General features: G+C 42.3%; 1 long non-coding RNA gene across 1 annotated transcript in view; it reads left to right on the top strand.

Annotated features, from left to right (window-relative positions):
• The window catches only part of LOC113455784, a 32,215-nt gene extending 23,657 nt beyond the window's left edge, over positions 1-8,558 (top strand). The window contains exons 2-3 of the long non-coding RNA XR_003376751.1: positions 7,396-7,501; positions 8,083-8,558. This is a non-coding gene — a long non-coding RNA (uncharacterized LOC113455784). The remainder of the gene's footprint in view (positions 1-7,395; positions 7,502-8,082) is intronic.
• Positions 8,559-9,225: the final 667 nt, after the last annotated feature.

Raw genomic sequence — 9,225 nt, 5'->3', positions numbered from 1 at the left:
ATTTGGAGCGGCATTTGGCCTATGACTGTCTTAGAAATTTTTCCCCAAACTGGGTGTTGGACATTTGTTTCTTTTCTCATAATTCACTAAATTCTCTGAAACGTCAAAATACTGGAACTGAAACACAGGAAAATAAATGTTAGCATCAAGGACATTTTTATCATAGAGAAAGAAACCTAACATTTCAACCTAAAATATTCATCAATAGCATCTGTTAAAATCTACTACCTACAGCAGGCTACAGTGAATTATATGAAAACTGTAATTTAAAATACCTGTCACTGGAGATAACATCAAAAATATGAGATAATTAGAAAAAATCTGCCCACTCACTTCTATGTAGTGCCTAGACATTGAACAGGACAAATCATAGCTTTTCTTGTCTTCATGGAATCTGCAAGCACATACACATACCCCACACACAGACACACAGCATATATACAGTAAAAAGTAAAAATAAATCTGAAAGGTAATTTATCTAAAATATAACCTTTACATGACTCTTATCAGAAAGCTTTTTAACGTTCAGGATCATAGATTAGGAGGAAAATTCTTAGAGGTAACAAACCCCCTTTCGTTAAATGAAGAGATAACTGGATTGTTAAGACTTCCATAAAGTGAGAAAATGTCCACTTTTCCAAATATATGATAGAAACATATTTTTCCTGCCTGGGAAAATGAATGTTGGAAATTGTGTATCAGGTGACAGCCTTATTGTTTCCAGAATATCCAAAGCCTCAAAAAGAGCCACTAAGAAAATAGACATTTCAGGAAATAAAACTTGGCCAGAAGGGTGAGTAGATGCTCCACTAAGAGAAACATACAGCATCAACATGCTTAACACTTAGGGAAGAGAGACAGGTAACTCTGAGGGGACTCTCGACACCCCCATAAAATACTCAGAAATAAAGACTTGTCATATGAAGACCTGGCAAGGTTGTGGAGGATGATACTCTCGTACCCACTGCTGGTGGTCATGGAAAACAGGACACTAACTTGGAAAAATATTTCTCAGCTTCTTGATATGTTAATTATCATCTGACCGTCACATCCCCAAGCTGCTATGCTGGAGAAAGCATAGTTTCTCGAAAAGACTTATTTCTATAAGTTCGCAGCAGCTTTGTATACTTTAATTGTCTTAAATTGCTGAAGAAGACCCAAGGCCCAAATATTACATAAAGCAAAAACATTTATTCCAAAATGCACGGTCCACCATTTGTACAAAATGGAGACCCCAACAAGACCACACAGGGCACTTTTAACCTCAGCTGAGTAATTCTATGAACAGTTAGGTCATCTCAAATACAATTAGTAAAGCAAGTTGTAGCTACATTAGTAATTTTTAATCGACTGTGTTTATAGTTTTGCCATTTGGGGGCTTACTTGGGAAAAGCAGGGTATGTCTTAGGGAGATTACAGGAAATGTGCTTTTTGGTCACTTCCTTGAAGTACTGTGGGGACTGGCTCAGGCCTAGTATGGGTTGTCACCTTCATCTCTGCATAGGTGCCATCTTCCTCATTGTCCTTTTAGGAAACCGAAACTCAGGGCCAGTTGTAAACTGGGGAAAATTCAGACCTTTTGATACAAGAGACTGAAATTGAAAACAACCTAAACAATAGCCAACAGATAAAGACATTCAATTCCCAAAACCGACATGGCAGCTCCCAACTGTAACTCCAGTGCCAAGGGATCCAATACCCTCTTTTGGCCTCCATGGACACCAGGCATCCATGTGCTCTTCAGAATTATATGTAGGAAATAAAATAAATTAAATCTTTAAACATAAAATAAATTAAATCTTTAAAACTCATAGTGTGATTATACATTGCTACACCATTCAGTATTAAAAATGAATAATCGGACTGGAGAGGTTAAGAGCACTGATTGTTCTTCCAGAGGTCCTGAGTTCAATTTCCAACAATCACATGGTGGGTGGCTCACAACCACCTGTAATAAGATCTGGTGCCAACTCTGGCCTGCAGGGACACCTGCAGGCAGAACATTGTATACATAGTAAATAAATCTTTTTTAAATTTATTTATTATGTATATAGTGTTCTGGGCACCAGATCTCATAGATGGGTGTGAGCCATCATGTGGTTACTGGGAATTGAACTCAGGACCTCCAGATCAGCAGTCAGTGCTCTTAACCACTGAGCCATCTCTCCAGCCCCCAATGAATAAATCTTTAAAAAAATACTTACAAAAAGAAAAAGAAAGAATAATTATCATGTGCAACAAAACAGATAAATTTAAACATATGCAAGATGAAAAAGGAAGCCAGATGTATTTATTCTAATATATTCAAGCACATATAAATTTGTCTATAATGACAGATTGCTGTAATTGCCTGGAGACAGGGTAGGGCAGTGGTTAGGACTGAGAACCTGAGTAACATAGAAATGAAACCTTCTGAATTTGGTAAATAATAATGAAACTTAGACCTACCTGAGTATAAGAAGATGTTTATTGTCATTATGGAGCAAAGTAGAAAAATAGTAGTTATGTTTAAAATTTGGGACTTGGACTTCAGAGATGCCTCTGTGGTTAAGAGGACTTGCTACTCTCACAGAAGACCTGAGCTGAGTTCTCAACATCCACTTTGTGGCCCACAATGGACTGTATATCTATTTCCAGGGCATGCAACATCCCTTTTTGGCCTTCATCAGGCACCCACTCACTATATGTACGTGCAGATAGCTACATATGTATAGTAAAAGGGCTAGCAGAAGAAACATACCGTGAGCACGAAACCAGAGCCGGTGAGAGAAATCCACCCTGACCCTGAAACCAGAGCCAATGAAAGAAACGCACCCTGGCCTTGAAAACAGAGCCAGTGAAAGAAAGACACTTTAGCCCTGAAACCAGAACCAAGGCAAGTCACACCCTTTGGTACTGGAACCAGAATCAGTGAGAGAAACACACGCTGGCACTAAAACTACAGCCAAAAGTTTAAAAAGGGCCTGTGAAAGAAACACACCCTAAAACCAAAGCCTAATCTCCTCCTGCATGAAATCGAACATGAAACCAACCAATCCCTGAACAGGAAAGTGATCCAATCCCTGAGCAGAAAACCAGCCAATCCCTGAGCATGAAATCTAGCCAGCTTGAGTTTGTCCAATCTCAAGGGGCTAGAAATCCCATCAAGTCCCACCTGTGTGAGAAGCATTGTATAGGCCCTGTACCTATTCAGTTGGGAGCTGCCTTCCCACCCTGGCAGAGGCAGCTCTCTCCTAGATTCTTCCCTCCCAACAAATCTCTTGAATGAGGTTTGGGTGAGATCTTCTTTTTCCAGAATGAAATGGAGCAGTGAGGAAAAATTTTTTTACTGGAGCCAGAGTTGAGAAGAGTGAGTGGAACCGAACTGTAACAGTTTCCCCGGGAAAGCTGCCCCTAGCAGAGAACAGTTGTTATGCTCCTGGGGACCTGAGAAGAACTTAACATCTTCAAATGGGAAACCCTGCCCTGCTGGAGCAGAGCTATTACACTGGGGAAGCCTTCCCCTTAAGCAGGGCTGTAAGCTGCTATGCTTATGGGGCCTGTGGTATTTCTTGGCTCCCGACTATCAGGATCCCTTTTCATCCGAGCTGTGGTGCTTACACCAACATTCCTTTCTGGCCTTCATCCGGCACCCACTCAGTATATGTACATTTAGGTTAAAAGGCCAGCCAAAGAAACCAGAGTAAAAGAAACACACCCTCACCCTGAGACCAGAGCTGGTTCACTGGCTCTAAAACCAGAGCCAAAGGGTTAAAGAAAAGGCCCTGAAACCAGAACCAAAGAAAAACCCTCTGCCCCAGGCCAACTGGGGACAAAACCAACCAATCCCAGAGCACAAAATCCAGTTAATCTCTGAGCTTTTCCAAGGTGAGGAATTGAAATCCAACCAATTTCCACCCTGAAAATCTTACAAAACAAAAACTCCACCCCAAGTAGCCCTATAGAAGCCCTGTGCCTGTTCAGTTTGGAGCCGCCCTTTTCCACCCTGAAAATCTTCTTACAAAAACAAAAACTCCACCCCAAGTAGCCCTACAGAAGCCCTGTGCCTGTTCAGTTTGGAGCCGCCCTTTTCCACCCTGGCAGAGGCAGTCACTCTCCTGGATTCTTCCCTCCCAACAAATCCCTTGAATGAGGTTTGGAGGAGGCCTTTCACTGAAGCGAAGTAGAGAAGCAACAGCTTTAGGCTGAGTCAGAGCAGAGAAGAACAGAGCAGAACTGTAACACTCTTGCGAAGGAAACCTTCTCCTCGCTGAGCAGAGTTGTTCTACTCCCTGGGACTTTGGCAGAACTGGAAGAACTTTACTGCTGAAACCCTTCCCTGCCCAAACGAGCTGTTACAAAGCCTTTCCCTGGAGCAGAGCTATAGGCAGCTATGCTTATGATAACTTTGCAGTATTCCTTGACTCCTGACTGCCAGATCCCTTTCCGTGTAAGTTGCAGTGCTTACAATATACACATTTTTTAAAGTTGCAATCATTGGTTTGTGAGAAGATACCCCTGGCATGCCTGATGACATTCTGCTCAGGTAAGTGTCAGCCACCCACAAGCCAGCCTGAATTGTCAAATTCTGGCCTGTCGGGAAGACATCCACAGGCCCGCCAAGTGCTTCGAGGGGGCCATTATCATGAGCAAAATGTGTGATGAAGAAACAGGAGAGAAAGAGCAGCAGAATGGTTCATGAGCTGTGAAGAGACGTGAAGGCGGTGAGGAACAGGCTGAGATGGGTGGTCTTCTTAGCACTCCATCAGGACTCAGGATGCTGCCAAGGGCCGTGTCTAGGTCTGTGGCCCTACAGCTGGCAGTGTCTAAGTTGAATTCCATAGTTCCTGTTACAATAGAAGGCCATGTGGATGCCTGAGATCTGGGCCACCATCTGGGGCCATGTTGGTGTCTGAGGGCCATCCTGCATCTAGGTCATGCCCACCTGAGTTGCCTGTGCTGCCACCTGGGACAATGGTGACATCCACAACTGGCTGCTGCCAAGGACCATTTCTGGGTCCATGGTCCTACCACAGCTGGGGACAGTTTTGAAGTCCGAGGCCTGTGTTGCCACCAAATGCCACACAGGAGCCCAAGGTCTGGACCTTAACTTGTGACCTTATTGGTGTCTGCAGGTCTTGTCTCTCAGAGCCGTGATGATCTGAGTTGTCTGTACTTCCACCTGGAGCCATGGTGTCTTCTGGGCTCCAGCTGTTGCCAAGAGCCATGTCTGGGTCCATAGTCCTTTTGCAACTGGGGTCTGTGTTGATGTCTGTGGCCCATTTTACCACAGGATGGTATAAAAACCATGCATTATGAAATCTAAGGCCAGGCTGAGCTGGCCCTGCCCTTCACTGGACACAGCAAGTAGCTGGCCCCTGCCTTCACGGGAGAGCTGGTCCTACCTTTTACCATGGGCATGGGAGAAATGGCCCTAATGGCATGAGCATAGGTGAGCTGGCTCCGCCCCTAACCTGAGGGGAGCAGTCCTCGTGGCCTGGGCTCACAAGCTAGGCTACCACCCAGGCCCACATTCAGGGTTTTGGGCTGGCCCATCCTAACATCCACCCCATTTATGACCTGCTTGAACACTGGAGGAGACTGGAGGGACTGGTCCTGTGCAATGATTCCAGCAGGATCTCTATTACGTGGGAAGCTACAGGATATCCGAGAGGAGTTTTGGTGAGGGTTCACTGATGATGGTGTGCCAGAAACCAGAGGTCATGAATGAGACCAATGACTCTTTTCAATGAACGTTTGCAACAAGAGCTGATTGGGCAAAAGGGTATAGTGTGTGATCACCGAAGATCCCAATGCCACTAAGATGAATGAAGAGGTGTGTTGGACAGGGAGGAAAAAATGGAGAAAAGAAGAGGTTTTTTGCTTGCTTGGTTTTTGGTTTTTTGTTTGTTTTGCTTTGGTTTTAAATTTTTATTCTCTTGTGGGGTGAAGGGCAGATATGGGGGTGCCTGGAAATGAACAGAATTTCAGGATGTGAAATTCCTAAAGGACCAATAAAGAAATTATGTTAAAAATTGTAATAATCAAAATTTGTTAAAATGCATATATAAGTAAGAGGCAACATCCTAGTCCCAGAGAAAAGTCTCTTAAAATCTAGAAAAGTCTGTGTTAAAATCAGATTCTTAGCAAGCCTGTCCATCCAAATGTGGCTTTTTACATTCATCTGAGTCATTCAGGTGTATCACTGATGATGATTTAAGCGGGCATTATCACTGGTGATGGTTTAAGCAGGCATTATCACTGAAGATTCCAGAGATTTGTTGATGAGCCATTCTCATCCCTTTTCACAGAGCCAGGAGTTGGGCGAGTGCAGGCACTGATGCCTATTTTATTTGCCACAAACACCCCATCTTCTCCCAGAAAATGGCTTCTGGTCATTCTGAACCAGGACAGTACACGCTTGTGTATCCAGAAGCCTCCATGTCTTTCTCCCTCAGGAGATGAAGCAGCACCTTCAGGCTTGGGTCTGAGAGTTTTGTCTTCCAATACCCATGGATGTCAGCCTGCACCGTAGGGCACTCACACTCTCAGCTCAGTCCAAATACTTGGGGGCAGGGAACTTCTGCTCTTCTTGCCAGATCACCTAGTGTTACGTTTAAAAAAAAAAGTCATCCTGGTAGCCTTAATGACGTCAGGTTTCTATAGCAACCGCCATGCACGGCCGACTGTATAGAGACGCCCCCGCCCATCCTTCCTTGAGCCCAAGACTTTTTCTGAGAGCAAAATGCCTTCGAAGACCTTCGGGCTACCTGAGAAAGCACACTGAGAGAAAGTAGGAAGAGAATCAGGAAATGAGAAGAACTTTGACCAGGTTATTCGAACAAAAGAGTTTTCAGTGACTGGCCCCTTCTCTCAGTAATAGATGGAGCTGGTTTCCATTTAAAAGTCCTCAAGGTCACCCTAATGATGTCAGGTTTCTATGGCAACTGATATTCACAGGATGTTCAACAGACTGGAAAAGCTTCCCCCATAGCCCTCCCTTCCTTGTCTTTGCATTTTTCTGAAAGCAAAAACGGAATCACCTCTTCAACCTACCTGAGAAAGCAAACTCGTTAAAGAAACTAGGCAGGGAAGTAAGCAGTTACCAGAAGCCTGTCCAGATGGGTGAAATTAAGCATGTTTCTGGGGTTGGGAATTTTATTTTCTTTAAAAGTAACTCCTTGAATAAATTCTAAATAATTAAATAGAACAAATACATTTAAAAAATAAGTGATAAGTATGCCTTATCTTATACATGGAATCTGGGGGGTATATAAAAATGGGAGTATTGTTAGGAAAGAGGAATAGAATCTGGAGAAGTGGAAGCCATTAGCAGAAGATAATGTGATCAAAGTATAATGTGTGTATGAATATGTCATAATGAAGCTCACTGTTTTAATGCATTATATTTTAAAGGACCCTGTCTAAAACAAAACAAATCTTGACCATGGAAGAGTAGTATAAGTAAAAAGGGGAGACAGAAATGTCTTTTGTGGCTCCAGATATCTGCTAGATCTTTCAGGTAAGCATATGATGTGCATACATCTTATATTTATAAGTATACACGGCATATAGATATTTATACTATACAGTCAGTCAGTCATTTATAACAAAAAAAAAACCAAGACCCTGTCTTCTAATCATGTGACTGGATGATCTAGAAACATCAACAAATGTCATGTAATACAATCTCAGAATCATTTCAGAGGAGTCTTTAGAATAATATACCCACAATTTAGTTGGCAGAAATCTAGTCAATTCAGCCATATAATTGTTTATTCTGAGGAATCTTTATCCTCCATTCCTGATACTTTCCCCACTATAGAAGGATAGCCATTAACCAACATGCATTATACTCCCCTCTCTCTGTATAATCACCCATGATCGACCTGATTTAAGACACTACAAGTTGTACTAGGGTCGCATAACCCAAGTGCTCTCCATTCAATCAGAGAGGCAGTAAGCTACCTTGCAGGAGCTATGTCTCTGATTTACCCCTGATTGTGTGTGTGTGTGTGTGTGTGTGTGTGTGTGTGTGTGTGTGTTGACTTTTATTAGGCTTAAAGCTGTTTTCCTGTTTCTTTGCTCCACTGTCTCCCAAAGTATAGCTATAAATTTCTTCAAAAGACTTCAATGACCCAACAAAATCCTCTCGACACTGTGACACTTACATTATCAACTTCAGCGTCCATACTTGAGAGGCATTCAATGAAGTTCCAAAAGAAACATCAACAAAAAAATGTTTTAAGTAAACTTATGATTTGGGATTGGGTCACATTCATAGTTATCCTTGAGCAGAACAGCTAAGGAGGCAAAAGAAGAAAACTACACGGACTTTATCCTGCAGAAGGCTGTATTAAACGATGTTACTTAAGAGCTTCCAGCATGCTGGTTTCCTACTAATAAATTCCAAAATTTTCCAAAAATGTTCACCTGCAATGCTGTGTTGGGGTAGTCCCACGGCCAGACTGTAGTACACAGGTACCTGCTGTCCTGTAAAAGAGGACATTGTCTGTACATAGGTGGACAAAGAAAGTAACTTTGTTGACAAGGTCTATCCTGGTAGCAGGAGACAGTGTTTCAAGAACAACTTTTGAGAAAAACTTTTCTGTGTAATAAAAACTTACATAGTATACATGTTATTATTTATATTTAGCCACCAAGAAGGAAGTTTCCTGGATAGTGGAGTTTGGTTTCTTTATGCCCTACAACCAGCGTGTGTCTTCAGCAGTAAGGTTTTGTTGTCTAGTTATAGTGGACAACCAAGAAGAATGACAATTGTCTGTGTTGTTTGGGGGCACTTTGCGGGCCCCCTTGACTCATAGGGAGGAATCTAATATTTGGCACTGAGACTTTCATTTAATAATCCATGTCTTCAGGGGGAAGTATATTCACCTGTTTAAGATATATTTTTTCAAACTCATTTTAATTTATTTAATTTGTATTTATTTGTGTGTCTTGGTGTTTTGTCTATGTCCTTCTGTGCACCATGCCTGGTGCCCATGGAGGCCAGAAAGGGAAGCTGAATTGCTCCTGGGGTTGGAGTTACAAGCCATTGTGAGTCACCATGTGGAGACAGAGTTAAACCCATGTCCCTGACCTCTATGGGCATCCCAAATTAAGTACACAGATATAACAATTTGAAACTAGGATTCATACATGAAAGAAAATGTGGCATTTGTCTTGTCTTTCTTAGTATAAGATTTTAATTCTATTTGTTTTCCTACAAATTTCATTTTCCTTTAA

Source organism: Microtus ochrogaster, unplaced genomic scaffold (genome assembly GCF_000317375.1).
Source record: "Microtus ochrogaster isolate Prairie Vole_2 unplaced genomic scaffold, MicOch1.0 UNK116, whole genome shotgun sequence".
In the NCBI taxonomy this organism is placed as follows: Eukaryota; Metazoa; Chordata; class Mammalia; order Rodentia; family Cricetidae; genus Microtus; species Microtus ochrogaster.
This window is presented reverse-complemented; position numbering and strand designations above follow the sequence as displayed.